Source organism: Passer domesticus, chromosome 5 (assembly GCF_036417665.1).
Source record: "Passer domesticus isolate bPasDom1 chromosome 5, bPasDom1.hap1, whole genome shotgun sequence".
NCBI classification, from domain to species: Eukaryota; Metazoa; Chordata; class Aves; order Passeriformes; family Passeridae; genus Passer; species Passer domesticus.
This window is the reverse complement of record NC_087478.1, coordinates 78969956-78988691: the sequence shown is the minus strand read 5'-3', so window position 1 is coordinate 78988691 and position 18736 is coordinate 78969956. Positions and strand designations below refer to the sequence as shown.

At 40.9% G+C, this 18736-nt stretch overlaps 2 long non-coding RNA genes across 2 annotated transcripts; one reads left to right on the top strand and one right to left on the bottom strand.

Moving 5' to 3' along the window:
• The first annotated feature begins 354 nt into the window (after positions 1-354).
• On the top strand, positions 355-11565 carry LOC135301405 (uncharacterized). The gene is made up of 5 exons (XR_010363174.1): positions 355-477; positions 2184-2325; positions 5374-5452; positions 9279-9390; positions 11456-11565. It is a non-coding gene; the product is annotated as an uncharacterized LOC135301405 (long non-coding RNA).
• LOC135301406 (uncharacterized) lies at positions 7490-17410 on the bottom strand. The gene is made up of 3 exons (XR_010363175.1): positions 17317-17410; positions 13660-13836; positions 7490-9107 (listed from the first exon to the last, which is right to left on the bottom strand). It is a non-coding gene; the product is annotated as an uncharacterized LOC135301406 (long non-coding RNA).
• Positions 17411-18736: the final 1326 nt, after the last annotated feature.

Genomic DNA, 18736 nt, shown 5'->3' with positions numbered 1-18736 from the left:
GGCAAATCTAAAGTATAAAGGAAAAATACCTTAACTGTTGACTTTTTAATTTTACTTCATTTCCTCGGTCTATTTCCAACATGAACAGCTCTAAGTTACTCATTCAAGGCAGTCATAATTACTAAAATGTCTTTTGTTATGCTTTTTACTGTTTTATCAGACCTAAAGCATGAAAATCTTTTTGTTCCCTCTGAGAGCTGCATTTTACTCTTCACAGCTGAGCACAATGTCATGGGCACTATTTCTCCAGAAGCAAAAGAAGGACCTAGTAACACCTGCAGCTCTTCATGGAGCAAATCAAAACATGAAGAGCACAGATGGAGATGCTTCTCAGTATATCCACCAAACAAATTCGAGCCTGTTTTGGTTGGCTCAGTGCTCTTGAAATGAAAAGAAGCTCTAAATTCAGATCTCAAGTTACAGACAAACATTCAAAGATGCTCAGACTGTGACGAAGTTTAATTTTCTGCAGGGAAGGTAAGGTGGGAAATAGGGTTTCTGGAAAGAAAGGAAGTCATGAATGCTGTATTAAAGATGTGAGTTGGGGAGAGCAAGAAAGGAACCTTAAACCCAGAATTCATGATGGACTGCCAGTCTGGATTACACACCCAGAGTATCTGAAACGCTGCACAGTACCAGGGACATGGGGAAAACCAAACCAAGGGACTGGGGGATGAGCCCTGCTGCAATCTGAGCATGAAGAAAGTGGAAAACAGGCTCCCAGGAAGGTGTGGGATCATTCTGAGCCTTTCAAAGAACCTAAGTACTCCAAAGTAGTTACTGCAGGCAACTCCCTGATAAGAATGAATATCCCACTACATTTTTGGAAGGATTTATCCCTTTGCCAAGTGAGGTGCACACAGGTGCAGGAGGGGAATTCAGATGATCAAACTGCAGCTGTGCAGACTTAGTTCAGCAGACCCCACCTGACAGCAACCAGCTCGCACAGGTTTTATCTGCAGGACAGGGCTCAGCCACCTGCCCTAGGGTGAGGTGAATCACCACGGGGGAGGGATTTCTCATTGCTCCTTTGCCTGCCAGAGCAGGCTGCATGGGTGGGTGAGATGCACCATGGAGAGGTCTCAAAGCACTTGCACTGTCATGTCCCATTCATCCGAGCACTAATTGGGTGGCACCAGCAGCATCAGGAGCCAGGGTGGGCAGGACCTTTTGTTTTCCTTTCCAGGGACAGGAGCCAGCTCCCACCCCAGTCAGCATGGCTGTCAGCTGCAGAAACCCAGAATTATAGCTGGCTTAAAATAACCCCCCTCCTCTCAGGAGCTGGTGCAGCATCATTCCCCACTCAAAAGCTGTTCAGCAGCTCTGGGAAAAGAGCAAGGCCTATTTGCATCAACTTTCAGAATGCAGTTTATATAATGCCTCACCAGCCTTTCTGAGAGAAAGGACAGCAGCTGTGGAAGTTCTGGAAGTGTTTTACAGCATGCATCACGTTGGGAACAAGCATAAGGGAAAGCTCCTCTTTCAATAATTCTCTCCTTCCTTTCTGCCACAGTGGCCATGTCAGCTGAAATCAAATTAGGAAGGTGTGAGCCAGCTCCCACAGGTGGGGATGTTCAGATCTGAGATGATGATTGGCAGTTGCAGAGCTAAAGTACACCTACAAAATCAGAAGGAAGATTCATGCAGCAGCATCCATCTATTTGGCTTACTCTGATCCACGCTGCTGCCTGGGGATGTATTTAATTTATAATCCTCATTATAGATTGCAAGGAAAAAATAAATAAAAGAGAAACAAAGGAGAAAAAAAGACAAGGCAATCTTCCCTCAAAGAAGCACAGAAACAACTCAACCAATCACTTCAATCCTTTCTTCAGAACTTACTGCAAGTCTGAACTTCTTTGGGATTTAAATAGAAAAAAAAAAAGACAAAAAAGAATCAGTATGTTTCCATATAGCTGCCTTTTCCTCCTGTCTCCATTCTGTTCTCCACTGAAAGGCACAGAAGATGTGCCAAAATAACTCAAAATTCCTGTTCTTCCTCCCATGCTCCCAGCAAGTCAGGAAACACCATGGCCTCATGAGAATATTTTTTAAAAAACAACTGTGGCTGATCCTGCACTGAGCTCCATGGAAACAACAATGGAACTCATTGCTGGACTGTAGCCTAAATCTGGGGTTTAGCTCCATTTTATTTGAGTTTGTTCTCATTTTGTCCAACACAGCCTACACATCTCTGGTACAGCTCTGCTGATCCATCAGGAGCTAAGCTGAGCTCTGCAACTTCTTTTTAAAGAAGATACCAAGCAGCCATGAAATGGTAATGACTTGGAGTACTTAGCCCAGTAACCCACAGGAGGAATGCAGGTAAAACTTTGTTGACTAATGCTGCATTATGTAAAGCCAGGATCAGATAAGTGCTGATATTTTTTGTATGCTTGCCATGATGAATAAAAGCACACAAAGCTTTATTTCAAAATATAAATGAGGTTGGGCTGAACAATTCCTGTAGCTCTTTTAAAAATTACGCAGTTGAAAAAGAATTGTCAATCAATTTTATAGGGAACAATGAATGCTAAACCTCATTCAAGACTGTTTCTGTACTGGTCTTATTTTCCTAGCATAGAGTGCATTATTTTGATCCACATATCAGATGGTATCTTTATGCCCTGTTCTTTGAATGATTTCATCCTTTGTACACAAAGCCACGAGAGAATCCTGAAAGACCTTTTCAATTTGTTGATCTGAAAGAGTGTTTGAATACTGGAGAAGTCCAGCTATTTTATATCCTTGACTTCATTATTTTTACAAAGTACAGCTACATGTGTTCCACTTTAGCCAATAAGGATGCCATTGAAAAGTATAAATATGCCACTCAGTATGCAGGGCTTTTTTCCCTGGCTGCAACAAGATGTTCTGCCAACTAATTCACATTTGCATGACATTGTAATATTTCCATTAGCATGGCTGATAAAAGTTTTGAAGGTCTGGACATTTTGGCAACCTTCAATGTTTTTATAGAAACTTCTGCCCCACCTCTTCTTGAGGAAAGGAAACAACAAAACAGCCAAACTAAAGACCTAAACCAAATCATCATGACTTAGAAAAATGATGGCTTTAGTTTAAGTTTTATATTTGTTTTAGGTAGGAAAGCAATTCCATTTTTTAACGTTCCGCTGTTTTAAATGTTTTGAAGAAATTGGCATCACAAGCAAAACAGACATTGAGAAAAAGTTGGGCATAAAGCCAGAACTGGTCACACTTGTGACTCAATGCAGTCCAGAACTCTCCTATGCACAAAGACATGAGTCAAACACTGAAAGCAGCCAAAGGCCAGAAGGATGAGATAAAGGATAGCAAGGAGATAACTTTGAGCAGTTCCTACTTTATAAATCCTAGGAGCAGTTGGCAGACCTTGTCCAGAGAAACCAAACCTTGGATGAGCAAACAGGAACCACAAAAAGGAGTTGACTCCCTCAAACAGCAAGAGGCCAAAGCACCAGAAATTCATGCAACACAGGGAACAATAAATAAGGAAATAGATATTTCTGATGGAAAGTAAGCAGCTAATCAGGATGCTAAAGCCTCTGCTGCTCTAAAAAACAGGGGTCAAGAAATCACACAGGGTCACAGGTATCAGAGCACTGCTGTTTGCATCCTCAGGCTCAGGTGAAGTGCAAGGCCCCCTCATCTCACCTGAGATGGGCTCACAAATCCTGGAAGAGGGAAGTTATTTTTTCTTCTTTCCATAAGTAAAGCCAACTAAAATACAAAGCTTGAATAAATATGGCAAAAATAATAAATTCAGATCACGAATATTGGACAAGAAAGGCAAAGAACACCAAAACCTCCTTTCTCCTCACTCAGATCTTCAGACCCTGCTGCTGGGGGCAAGGGGAAAGAACACAACCCCTAACAGCCTCACAAGTTTCCTGTTGTGAGGCAGCATTAACTACCTACTTTAATACAGATCGAGGCACTCAACTCCACCATTAATTAGCTCATCAACCTCTTGCAATCAGTAGTGTGCAGCATAAACAATTCCAGCCCTGCTCCACTCGAAGCTAACTTAATTCTGATGAGTATTTTGTGCATCACTGATTACAAGTGTGAGCTGTTTTCAGAACTGATAATTGAAGTCTCACTAAGTGATAGAGCTGGAGCATTAATTTTTCTGGATTGTTTCACAGGGGTAATATTTGTGGCTTCTAGAACCATCATAAAGATGCGGAATTCAACCTACAATCTCATGACAGTATTTCATTCAACATGGTAAGAAATACACATTCACAAAGCCTTTAGTAAATCTGAGCACACAGTGCTGGAGGGCACTCATTACCTGTATATTCTTGTGCCCATCTACTGCCCCATGTAACACAGCAGAGCAACACAACCAACTCAACCAGGCCCTATGTAAGGCAATAGAGCCTGAAGTGATGTTTCAGTTTAAGAATTTTAATGCTCTGAAAAGGTCCCTGGCCAGTGGAAGAAAGCTGCTTTTGCTTCTTTTGCACTTGGTCTTCAATACAGACCTGGCACCCGTTGGAACTCCTCAGTTTTCATTGGGATCATCCCAGGGGTTACACTGCTGTTGCTGCATTAAATCCTTTCTTAAGGAACAGGAATAAAGGTCTTGAGTTCACTTGGTTAAAAGCAGCACTCACAGAAGGAGCAGACTCCAGCAGATCTCTAATTTGTGGCCATGCAAAAGCTCTGGTAGGGAGCATTTTAGAGGCCCACGTTCATCCCCCCACTGCAGGGCAGCACGATGCTCCTGTTAGCTTGAGTCAATTAAACCTTTGGGTTTACACTTCCTCATGATTTTGCCACTAATTTGTTCGCACTGTTTTATGAATTGAAAACAAGCTTTTGAGGGACCTTTCCAAATGTCTTCACATGTCCATACCATTAACTCAGACCAAGAATAGCTCCAGCCTAACTAAATACAGCCTTTAACATCTCCCACAGCAGTGGGTGAGAAAGAGCTACGCCTAATGAGCCTCAGCCCACCAGAACATATGTTTGTCAGTACTGCAGATTGATGCCAGGATTTATTATGTAAATTATTACACAACCATTTCTTGAGTCTCCAGTACTAATGACTTGCTGTGAAAATAGATCATAAGCAGAAAAAGAAAACCAAGAGAGAAACCACATTATTCATATCTGAGTGGTTTTACTTCTGCCATCCATTCCCCAGCCAGAGCAATTCTTGAGATAAATCATTTAATCCACTAGAGATTGCCAATGAGTTCCTGTGTTTGTGTCAGCAAAGGAGCCTAATAATAGTACAGACAGTGAGAACCAGAAAGGGAAACAAAAGAACCTCTGACTCAAAAGATCATCTCCCTTTGTACCCTTTGGACTGCACAAGGATGTTTACACAGCTCATTTAAGATCTAACTTTTTTTACAGACGCTGGTGCCATCCATTCACGTCCTGTAACATGGACTGATGTTTCAATGACAGCTGTTCAGAAACCTCCCATTTAAAGGTACAAATTCTGCATCATTTTGAAACTATTTGCCAGAAATAAAAGGTTAAAAATGTATGCTCACAGCAGTGCTCTTTCCACAGGTGTGTAACACCTGCCATGCAGGCAACATGAAACATGGAAAGAATGTTTTATAGTGCCTCAGCTCCTTGCTGTGGAGCTCACCCTTTCCAAAGCACCAGTCAAAATTCCACATAAGTGAGCATTTACAACCCAACCCCTCCTTTTCTATTGTTTTTATTTTTATATCTGCTCCAAGTCCCACCTGCTTTTTTCTTAGTTAAAAAAAAAAGATTCATTCTGACCTCTGTCAGAAACAAACATATTTCAAGTTAACAAGCTACCTTTCAAAAACATCCACGCTGCAGTCTTAAAAGTGATTGACAGATGAGTAGTTCCCAGCCCTCTGCTAACTAGTTTTAGACACTTAGCTGCTGTCACCCTAAGTACTCTAGGAAACAGCAAGGCACCTCCTGACAGAGCTGAGATCATGGGGCACAAGCTGCTCATTTCTCTCTCTGACTACAGGGGAGACAGCACAATTATTTTCCCAACTGAAGTGCATTAATTACGTACCTGAAGTTATCCAGGCTTATGCAGACATAACATTTACAGAGAACCACTGCACCTAAAGCACTTCTGTGGAGAGCTCCTTCTTTTTAAGTGGTTTTTAAGCCCCTGTTACATCTTCAGGTACCTCATTCCCACTGAATTAACTGGGAGCTGGTGAACATTACTTAATGAAGACCTTTCCCCAAAGCACCTGTGAAAACAATATTTCTGCTTTTCACCTGTTTGGGAGTCTGGGCACAGCAACAGAGAGAACAGGTAGCAACTTATGGGAGGAGGAACAGCTGGGGAAAGAGAGAAAATTGAGTTACCCTATAGGCATTTCCAGCAGCTCCTGGAGAGTCCTGCTGGCTTTGTGATTGATGTAATTCATGAAGGGCAAGAAGGCAGCAGCAGCTGACAGTGCTGCAGAGGGGCACGAGGCAATATCTGCATGCAGAGTCTCCCTCTGTGGGATGCACCACTTTAACCCTTCACTAAAGCATGTTAAGCAAGGGCTTGTGCATTTATTTGCAAGATAAAATCATCCTTTTGACCAAAAAAGAAACTGTTACAGTGCAAACAAGACTTTTGTTGAAGGTAAACAGAGGCTCAGAGGAGAAAAGCAGCACACACATGAAATTGGCCAGGCTTATTTAAGCCTGCTAAAATAGAGTTGAGGATTTACCAGAGAAGATCTGATAACATCCCATATGTAATTTAAAAAAGGAAAACAAATATATCCTACTGTATCTAGCACATCTCCATTGCTGTGTGTTTTGGGAAAAAGTGCAATCTCCTTCTCCCTGCTTAAATGGGCCATTTAAACCAACAAAAACATATCAGCTGGGTTTTAATGTGTATTTCCACATTAATAAGAAGCACAATACAAAATACAGAGAGGTGTAGGCAAACAAAATTAGGAAGGAACATCCAGCTCCATATTTCCAACAACTTCCAGCATGAAAAGAATAAAATGCAATACCAACTTAATCATGCAATCCCAGCCCACCCTTTCTCATTAATGACTTTGGGAAGATAATGACTTAGGAAAAATGTATTACCCCATTGGTGTGAATTTCAAACACATCTCCACGTGATCTGATCCTTAGCTCTAAAATGCCCAGTGTTCCAAATGCCAGACTCTTCCCTTCAGACACAGCTGACAGAATTTAATATTTGTCTTTAATACTAGGACACATTACAAAGCAATGTGCAACCTAATGTGAGGGGCTGACTTGACAACCTTGGATCACTTCTGCCAATATTTACTTGTGGAAGTGATAGATAGAGGTTTTCCATGGAGAAAAGCCAATTCCTCATTAAATAATTTGTCACAAAGTGTAACATAATCCATTTAATTTTTCTAAGACGCAGCAAAATATGTTGCATTGGACGTGCTCCTAAACGGGGTGAATGGTGGAATGGCTATACCCTTCTAGTTTAAATTATATTTAATTATGTTCTTTATTCTGGCTGAGCCAAATGTCTGCATTCAGCCATGAAAAATGCTACATCAGCTTCCTGGTCCTGCAGCTGCAGGTGAATGTGGTTTGTACAAGCTGAGGTAATATTGGAAACTGGTGTCAGCACCTAGCTGTAGAAAAAACAGCACTTCAGTGCAAGGCTGTTCATTATATTAAATAAAGGCTAGATTTTAAGAAAGTTGTGGTCCATTTTCTTCATTATAACGTATGTGATAGCTGGGCCTAGCAAATAAAAAAGCTTTAAACAATCTTTGGCCCAGAGGAGGTTATGTTTCTACAGAAAATTAATAACAATATCTAATAATCTCTGCAAGTCTCTTAAATTCTCTGGACCTAATAGCTTCCCTCCATGAAACAGATATTACACATATTACCCTCACAAAAGTCACCATGATGATGAAAAATATTTCTTCTATCTAACCCTTCTTTCAAGGAAAAGAAAGCCCTTAAAAAGAGATTTAAAACCTGATGGATACATGAGCTTGATGTAAGCTCAGGCACATTTTCCCTCGTTACAGAAGACACGAAACACATGCTCATGTGGGACACAGTAGGGTCTTCTGGCTCCTCTTTGTAAATTCGCTCTCTGCTGGAAATTGGAGGATTTTTAGCTCTTTGTCGAGGTTTGCGGTGGCCTCTAGTGGTGTCCGTGGGAATGGGACGCTTCCCTCTCCCGGCTGCCGGGACATCCGAATGAGATCCATGATCCCAGAGCATCCCTGCCCTGAGTTCTCCCATTCTCTCAAATGGGAAGGGTGTAAAAGAGCTGATCAGGAAAACCAGGAGAGCTCTTCCATAGTTTATGCTTTGGGATGACAAATAGAGGCTCTTTAAATGTGAAGAAGTAACTTAATTTGCTCTCTATTTCTTTGCACAAGCTCAGAAAATCCTTTTTATTTCTAAATCTTTTATCCTGGTGCCTCGAATTAGTCCTCCTCCCTAGAGTTTCCCCCAAAGTCTCCAGGACCTATGGTCTTTAACATGTGCTTGAATTCACCTTCAGTCCGGAGATAAAGAAATCTGGGGATGGTCTTTCCTGACAGAGACACAGGTGAGCTCCCAAAACTATTGGGACACAGTCTGACTGTACTGCAATAATGAGCAATGATAAGGATAATTTTAGCATCTGATTTGCTCCCAGGAGAAATGTTTTTGAGCTTAAGCTGTCTTTTAAATATTTCTCAGGTTCATTTCAGAAGCAAAACACTACCCTCTGCTGAGAGAAATATACACATTTTTCCTCACACCATGTGAGGAAACATTTCTGCATACACTCTCAGGCCTCACTGACTTCTTTGCCAGATGTCATTTATCATTTCTCTCTAATCTGTCTTGAAATCATCCTCATGAAAAGACTTAATCACAAACACAAGTCTCTGCTGTACCACTGCAAACATCTTTTAATGGTTTTGCTTTTTCTTCTTCCTCACCTCAGACCTGCAGTAGTGTGAGAGGCTCTAAAACCAGCAGGAATTTGTAGCTGCCATGGCAGTGTTCACTTCAGCCACCACATTATTTAGTGGCTCCGAGACAGTTTATTCCCAAGGCACTTGCTAGCAGAAATCAGGATCACGGAATGCTTGTCAGAGGTGTTTGAACTTGATGTGCTGGGGGAGAGCCTAATGAAAGGTGAATGAGTCCAAAACACACTGAGCTTTTTAAAAAAAAACAAAACAAAACTCTCATTCCTTCAAGGGCTCATAGAGAACTCATTCTGTTTGGCTTTTAATTTCATCTGAAGTATAAAACGTTGAGCAGACAATTTAATAATGACATGCTTCTTTCAGCAGCTCAGCTGGGCTCCCAGAAGAGGCCAGAAGCCTCCATGGAGGAGCCAAGAAGAGCACTGAAGTGAGGACTTTGTGGGCTGGGAAACCGAGTCACAGATAGCACAGCACACAGGTAGGACGTGACAAGGTCAGAAATAAACTCCAATTTTCCCAGTTCCTAGGATCCCATCCTAATCCCTGAACACATTCCTTTTCTTGGGAGGGTTATTTCATAGCAAACCCTTAAATCCCACCACCGTTCTCATCTTCCTCTGGCCAAATGATATCACATGTTGCTTTCATTATTGGTTTGTGCTATCCTTCGGCTCTCCTGCTCCACTCCAGCCCACGATCTTTCCAAAAGCACAGTGCAAATATTAACTCTGTTCTATGCAAATCTTGCCCAAATTTGTGGCAAGGAAAAGGCTGCAGAAGAACTGTATCGTGTGACTCCCAAATGAAACCAGCTGCCTCTGATTTCCATGTCTGTAACTTTAGACCAAATTCTGTGAGTTGGAAAGCCAATCTTCAGCCGCCCTTTGACAAAGGGAGCGTTTGTAATTATTTTTATTTACATTTTGCACTGTTAGCAGGGAAATTTGATTGCAAAAAATGTGACCTTGTTGTCATCTCCTCTCGCTCAGCCAATTTTGCTGCTAAGCTAATTACAACGGTGTGGAAAATTTGCCTTAATGGGTTGTTACATTGTAGCTGTCAAGTCTCCTAAAAAGAGACCAAAATTCTGTGGCACCATCTCCTACAGGTCATTGACAGCAATTGCAAAGCTCTCCTGCAGTCTTTGCCCTGCTTCCTGACAGGCTGTGAAGACTTCCGCAAAACTCTGTGCTACCACAGACCATCCCTGTCTGGCAACCACAACGACTGATCTAAAATTAAATTGGGGTTATTAGGAATAATATTAGACCAGAGAAGGAGATTGGCACCATGGGCTCTCTGAGAGTTGCTGGGGGTCACTATTGTTACAAGCTTATCTACAAATATTGTGTGTCTTCCAAAAAGCAGTTCTCATCTCTCAAACAGACAGTTAATGCAGAAATATTATTGGTCAGAAGTCTATAAAGTATAAATTAATAACTTAATTCTCTTTGGTTATTAAAGCACATTGTTTTCTCTTGAGCCTGCATGTTAATTAGCTCTCTTTCAGCTGCTAGAGAGGAGTGCCTTATTTCTCCTCAAGCATTTCAAAACTTCCTTCTCCAAGCTTCTTTATTCTTATGGGGAGGCGGGGATGAGAAGAAATGGATATTTTTCTCATTTTTCCCCACCTTACTTTCTACACGCTTACTCTGTTCTTACTCATTTGTGAAATGCGAAATCTTTGCCTGCCATTGTCAAAAATCTTGTTCTGGCTCTGATTATGATCTGAGCTGTTGTAAAAATTGTTTTTGGAGATCCGTAGGATAAGAAAATCCATTTGATTATCAGCAAAGGATCTCTTTGAGGAGTCCCACTGAAATATGAGACCATACAATTGCATTTTTTTCTCCTAACACTGCAAGAATAAACAGCTGTGACATTGCACAACAATGTGCTTGTCTTTGTTGAAGAAACTTTCTCAAGGGCTTCTCGGGCCTCAGGTGTGAGGGGTCTGGGTTCCTTCTGCCTGAGGAAGTCTGCAAGGACTACACCTGAAAGTAAAATTACACTGGTCCCAAAAATGACACTATTTTCCAAAGTCAGGCTCTGGCAGTGTGAAGGTATGAAAACAGCTACAACAGAGCCCTACCTATTGGCTTTAACAAAATTAAAATGTCAGCGCATAGGAGCTGCATCTCTTAAGGCCTTAAGCACCAAAACCAAGCTGTGATTCCCATCTCTTACCTCACTGCAAATGGTGCCATGAGATACCTTCTTCCTTCTTTGGAATACTGTGCAGTAAAGTGTCAGCCACTGATATTAAGGGAAATGTGAACATCCAAAAATAGAAAGTGGTGGAAGCAGGATGACACTTCAGTGCCAGGTCTGAATTGCTGTGGTCCATTCACAGCCAGCACCTTGAGGCTCAGAATAAATCCTGCAATATATTTCCTTCTAAAAGGAATTTATGGACAGGAAGAAAGCTGGCTAGTGGTGTGAAGTCATTGTAAAACAAACACATGCACAAATCCTGGTACTCTTCAAAGGGTAATAGATTCAAATCTACTTCCAATTATTTCCAATTATTTCTTCATTTTCAGAGGGCACAGTGGAATGAAAGTATTCAGAGGAATGAAAGTAGTGAAGCTTTATCTTAACCCTGCCAGATCTGCATAAGAGAATTTGGTTTATAGCTTGAGGCAAAAACACAGTTATTTGCAGAACCTTTGGCTTCCTGGCTGCATATCCCACGGGCTGTGAGCATCCCACATCCTCATCTGGCTCTAAGTCTCCAACTCAGCAGACCTCCAGCAGAACATACCAGAGAAAGTGAAAAACTCTCAGTTACCCAGCAAGCAAGGCATGCAACAAGCTCACCATCTCCTCTGACAACATGAAAGTGCAGAAGATGTCCTTGGCATTCCCAGAATAATTCTTCTCTTTTAAGTCCCAGAAAAATAAATCCAGAAATAAAAACATCTAAGTTGAGAACCACAGCAACAAAACCCAGATGTGAAAATCCTAGATCCACAGGATCCCACAGATTTTGCCTTTCAGAGATAACTCAGAAGAAAGTTCCCAACTCTTCATGGTTCTACAGATTTCATTTTCTTGCATATCTTTGCCAAAGTTTTAGGGTTTGAATGCCAACATATGACTCTCTGAAATATGCTACGTTATGAAAGTCACCCATGTAGTTCTAAATTAATACCTGCACATATTTCTTAGTTCTAAACTACAAGTCACCTTGTAGTTCTAAATAAATACATGCACATATTTCTTAGACATATATTTTCCTAAGTATCAAGCTGATAAATAAGCTGATAAACATGTAAACAAGTCCTGGAGAGTGTAAATTACAGCATGCTTCTGGCAGAGTCAGCAATCATTTGCTTTGCCCATTGATTTTCAACTCCTTCCTCTTTCTTATATACTCACTGCTTCTAAAAGCTTGCTTGTATTATTATCAGTACTGATGGCTGTTATAGTAGCACTTGCAGACTAAAGCCTCTTACATCTTGTGTGTAACAGACAGAAATGCTCCATGATTGGTTTTAGAGGTGTCTCTGAGCTCTTGACGTGACCATAATCCGACTGAGCCACGTGGGCTCAGCCAAGCCCCAGCTCAGAAAACCCTTCCCACTGACTCTGTGCCCCATGCAAGGGACAGGAGCAAAATCTTGGCAGGATTTTGGGAGCTCACAGTACCTAAAATATATATGCTACTGCAGGGTTCACAGATTACTGTCAAGGCAACTTCCCATATGCTTCTACTGTGATTTCTTCTGACTATATTTTCAATAATTTAAGCTTGCTTACACTTAAAATTAATTTTCTTCACATATATATATATACACACATTATATATATTTAGTCTTGAAAAAAAAGATCATAGAAATTCCCTTAGTTAAGCAATCAACACTAAAGTGGCTGAAGCAAAGGTAATTTTTATGGAAACTTTGCAATGAATAAACAATTTGAAAACACCTCCCCAGCACCATCCCTTTTTCCTGCCAGCTTTTCACCTGGGATTGTTTTCTACTGTGGAGCCACTTTCACTTTATCCCATTGGATATGCCAGGTCAGACCCATAACAGCCAGGGAGGCTTTTGCAAAGATGAAATAGAGTAGAAGCAGGCACAGAACAGGTAAATGCTGGTGCAATCCAAAAGGCAGAGCTTCAGGAATAAAATGCAGCCTGAAAATATTTCTGGTCTTGGTGGACACAGCCATTGCAGGCTTCCCAGCACTGTTACAATATTTCATAGAGAAAAAAAAGAGTTCTCAACAGATCTGAAGATTTCACTCCAGTGTCTGACCCTAAACACCACTATTGGATTCTCTGGAAAGCAGCTTGCTCCTCAGAGCCTGCCATTATGTGTTTTCAGTCCTGCATTTTTATTATTCCCATTTTATAATTTCAATAAAGTTAATAAATAGTAAAGTTTAACTTTACAATAAAATTTTCCTTCACAGCTTCAGGTAGTGTCTTTTTAGCCAATCTCTGTATACAAACTTACTATAACCAATGCAACATGAATGGAAGATTTTATCCTTTCAGTGTGCCCATTTGAACAGCAGAAATTTTAAATTAAAATTAAAACCCAGAATTAAACCCAGTAAGATTCTTTGTAAAGGTTTGGGAGTTTTTTCTGTTTTGGAACAAATGCAGAAGTTTGCTCCACTCTTTGCAGAGTCACTGTGACCAGGCAAAACATTTGTGGTCTGTCAGGCTGCAGGAGCTGATCCAGTTACTAGGATAATTTACTCTGTAAATAGACCTAATTTCTAAGCCTTGACTCACCTTTGACACAGCAGATTAAGTGCTAGCAACTGCCAAGCCACGTGGTGCTGTGCTTTGCTGCTCCTCACAGCAGAAGCATTTAACTTGTGCAACAATCAGAGTGATGATTCCAGGAGGAAGCTTCTTATTATATGGAATTACAGGCTGGTGATCCAGACTGACTCTCTCCACCTTTCTCTACATGAAAAGAAATCGAGTTCAGCTTGGACTGGGTCGCACTCCAAGCACTCAGAGGCAGCATTTGACCAATATTGACCACAATAATTCTTCGTCTGCCCCTTCTGACCTTGCCCCAGGTATCCCAGCCACAGTAACATCTCAGAAGAGAGAAAATATCAATTTAATAGTTTCATCTAGCAATTTGCTGCAAATCATTTAATATTCTCAAGCTACAATGAGGCTGAGAGCCTGCAAGGCTTTGAACATTTTATTACCCTGCATCCAACTCCATGTTGGTTGTGATTAAAAAGATTAATTTAACTTGAAAATAAAAATACTTATGAATGATATGCTACCTCATTAAAATGATAAATAAAAGGGACAAAATGAGCTTATTTTACAGCTCTTGTCTCTAAGTGAAATGAGCTGGAAAAAGGATGAGGCTCTGGTTGAAACTTCAAGGCACCTGAAGGCCCCCACTGACTTAATAAGGCCAAGTATTTTCTCATTTCCAATTTCTTCCTTTATTATTTTTCCTACTTCCCTTTGAGCACACAAAACTAATAAGTATTTTTTTTATCACAGAGAAATAAAGTAGCACTGCTGAAATCTGCAAGAGCAAGTGGGCACGAAAATGCCTTTTTTTAAATAAAAGATTTTTTTTTAATAAAAGCTTTAATAAAGATGTATGTATAAGCCTTGAAGCTCTTCAATAAGAGGTCTGTAGCATCATGCAGGCTCAGGCTCAACTTCCCCTGAAGTTGGCAAACTATTTCACAGGAAACAATCTTGTGCTGGTCCCAAGGCAATGAAAAATATTGTCTAATATATCTTTTCTATCTTCAGCCTCTGTGATCAGGTTCTTAATTATATCAGTTGGAGTCTATTAGGAACACAGGAGAGTGGATATGCAGATCCCAACTATTTTTCCTCCTGGTGCAAGAGGTGGGGGACACACTCCCCACAGTCTTTCCCGGTGGGTGCTGGGGGAAGGGAAAGCTCCCAGGGTCCCCATCCACACTGCCATGCCCAGCCAGAGCCCTGAGCTGCAGCAATAATACCTCAATTGCAGGTTCTGGTTTAGGAATGTGGCAGCCAAAGCCTTGGTGGCCAACAGGGCTTGCTGCTACCAAAGGTGTCAGGACCCAGGAGCCACGGATTCATTAAATCATTTTGGTTGGAAAAGACCTCTGAGATCAGAGAGTCTGGTTCACCCCAGCACTGCCAAACCCAGCTCTAAACCAAGCCCCCCAGTGCCACATGTACACTCATTTTAAACCCCTCCAGGGCTGGGGACTCCACCACTTCCCTGGACAACCTGTTCCAGTGCTTGACAACAGGTTCTGCGAGGAAATTTTTCCTAATATCCAACCTAAACATCCACTGGTGCTACTCTTGTAGCATTTCCTCTTGTCCTGCTTCTTTTTACTTGGGAAAAGAAATCAACTCTTACTTGCAGTAAGCAGTGAATGTGTTCTAGAAGGAGTACCTCAAAAAATAATTTTGGAGCCAGTCGTTAATATTTTTTCAGAGTAAATGAATCAATACTGGTAGCAAGAGATTTCTGTTTCAAAAGGGAAGACCTGATAAATTGGAAGTACCAGTCAATAAAATGAACTAAGCTAGTCAACCAGACAGAGAAACCCGGGGATCTGAATGCCTGCCTGCAATTTCTGTAAGTTCATAAAAGGCACATAAACTCATAAATTCACAGCAAGTTCATAAAAGGCTTTATAACACATGCTGCCTGTGAGAGCAAGAAGGCTCTTTCCCTCCTCCTCCCAAACCATCCCTCATGCTCCAGTTTCTCAAAGGGATTCAGACCTCACTGGTGCCACCAGCTCAGGCACAGGTATCCTCAGCAAAAGGAGCAATTCTGGCTCCAGGCCGGAGGAAAAGCTGGAATAAAATTTTGTTTCTCTTGTTTATGGCTTCGACACGCCCTGCTCAAATGGAACTCCAGAAAATTCAACTTACATTAGGGTTTTTAGAAATATCTTATTTGTGTTTGTATTCAAAATTGTGCTCAGAGTTGATTTACACTGCAATAAAGAAGTAATTTTCCTCTGGCAAGTATTGCAGCTACTTAGATATTCCACTGACAGCATTGCTTTAATGAAAGCAGAGACATTAAGAAAAACAGACAAACAAACAATTTTCTCTGCCTGTTGAACTGTGACAACTGCTTTACCTCTGATCAACCTTCATTAACAGGGGAAACAGCTTTGTCCAACAACTATTTACAATAAAGGCGGTTCCAAGTTTGTGGAGATCAGCACTTTGAATTTAATTGCAGAGGCTTTTTAGTACAAAAAAATTAAAAAATTAAAAGCTGTGTGCAGCAAGACACATCCAATTAAGGAATAAGCAGATCATTATTTACCAGAAGAACTGATTCTGCTTTAAGGCTAAGTCACAGCTAACACCACTATAAAGAGTACAACACACAGATTTACAGATGTAGGAGGCCAGGCTGGAGCTATGGAATAGAAACAGCAGCTGAAAGGATGTCTCCTCTCATGAATCACTCTGACAAGGCAGAGAGTTCTGCCTTTTACTGTCATCCTTTTCAGGTTGCAGACATGCTCAGAGGGTATATAAAACTGAGACAATGATGAAAATGGATTTTAGTAGCAACCAGCCCAGACAAACAGCCACACTTGAGTTCAGGTATAACCAGAAATCTGCAATTCAGTACTTGAACAAAAGTTAAATATAAGGCATTGCTGTTACAGCCTGATAAAAACCCTGGAAAAGTTATAGAAAATTTAATTTCTGAGACTCAGGCATATACCATGTCACAACACATCTCCCCTACTTTCTCCCTAGTGTCTCAGTTTTACCATTGCTACCAGATAACCAAAACAGCCAAAGCTGCAGAATTCTTCAAACTTGCATTTAATCCTCTCTTTTGACACTTACAGAAACTGAGCAAAATGTGAGCATTTCAGAATACTGGGAAACAAGACAGAAGGCACAAAACCCAAAAAGAATCTCGTGATTCTCCAGGTACTTAGTGTCACTTTAAAGTCCAAGAGGTAGAAGGCACCAGCAAAAAAATGACAACCATTAAAACACAAAAGCTGGGAACAGAAGCTCTCATACATTATATAATATATATATATAATAAATGGTGTAATATGCTCTCATACATGATGCAAATGGCTTAATAAGCAGCCACAGTAATTATAGGCCCTGAAATGTATAGAAAACATTATTTGTAGGTATCACACTATAGTTTACCTATCTCTTTAAAATCCAGATTGGATGCAATCAGATATTTACATAATCTTAATCTTTACATGATCATAATCTTATTGCTACAGATTGTACATAAAACTCAAGTATACTTAACTACAGGCCTTCGGAATAAAGGGGAGGGGACAGAAATAATTAAACAGAAAAGAAGCTGCCATTGTCTTTTATCTACCCTGAACTATGCAGCAATTAAAAGCCTTGTCTAGTGGGAAGTTTTATGAGCGCACAAAGCTTGCCTACCTTATGATTTTGGGATTTCCACAGAAAAAGCTCAACTCCTTGGACATCCACAACACCCAGTGCCTGCGTGGGAGGATGTTCTTGTGGGATTTTTGGGGGGGGGGGGGGGGGGGGGTGGGTGGGATTTTTTTTTTAAACACAGTGGGTCAGCACAGAGCATAGGAAAGTTACAGCTATTTTAGAGGGAAAAAAAACAAAAACAAGTCACTGAGTTATCAGTATCCTGATGGTATCAGCTGAACTCACTTTGTCTGATCAAGCCAAGTCCCCAAATGCTCGAACAGGGAGTGTAAGAAAGGCCAGGTGAGGCTGAGTGGAGCCATTAGGGCTAATTTGCATCCACAGGGTCCTGGCCCAAATATCTCCAATGTCCCTTTCTCCCCCCATTTTGCTTATCTTAAGATAATTGCAAAGAAACAAGCAGTGTACTGTCTTCTTGAAATGCAAAATTTGTCCTGTGTTCAGCAGTGAAATCCAGGTGTTGTCCTGGGCCAGGAGTTTACGTTAGTGTCACAGTTAGAAAAGAACAGATTTTCATTTGTGCTGCATTAAAAACACCCATGACACAAGTCACTTTTACAGCCCTGGTGACTCACAGCAAAGGATGCATAAATTGAGGTAATCTGGCTGTTCAGGGCCACAGCAACCAAATGAAAGGAAAACTGCCCACTGGAGACTCAGGCAAGTGATTTATGTTTAGAAACATTCAGCTTTTCAAATAAATTTGAGCTAAAAAGCAGCTAATTTCTCAGGTGTTGTTCAGGAGTGCAGAGAGAAGGAGAACTTGAACGTGCCAAAAAAGAGGAGAGGTCACTGGCTGCTTTGAGCAGAAGGACAAGGATTTGACTCCTCCAGAATCAAGTTCTACCAAGCATGGACCTCTCACAGTCAGGCTCATGGCATGACCTTAACCTACTGTTATTTTTGTTAATTTACATGTGGTGGAGTACCTGCCCTTAAGAGTTTAAAATGGGGAGCTAGATAATAACAACAGGAAAATAGAGGGGAACAAAACCCAACAAACAAAACCCCCCAAACTACTGTATGCAGTTCTGGCACTGCTGCTGTGAATTAAATCAGGAGAAAAGTGTTACACAAATTTTCATTTTGGGGAGAAACAAAAGGCTGACTCCATGACCAAAGCATTGGTTTGATGCCACGCAATATAAATCTCATTTTGTGTTTGTCTACAAAGCTAAAAGAAGCAGTGAGTCCAGAAGCAAATGGGACTTTAGAGGAGATGATCTCTTCATATCTGCTTTGGATGCCCCAGTGTGAAATCCCCTGCACATAAATTTCCTTAGGCTGGAGAGTCCTTTCCAGTTGTAGCTGTGGCAGCTTTCAAAAAAGCTTCTGGAGAAAAAAAAAAACAAACAAACAAGCAAAAAAAAAAACAAACAAAAAAAAAACAAACCACAAA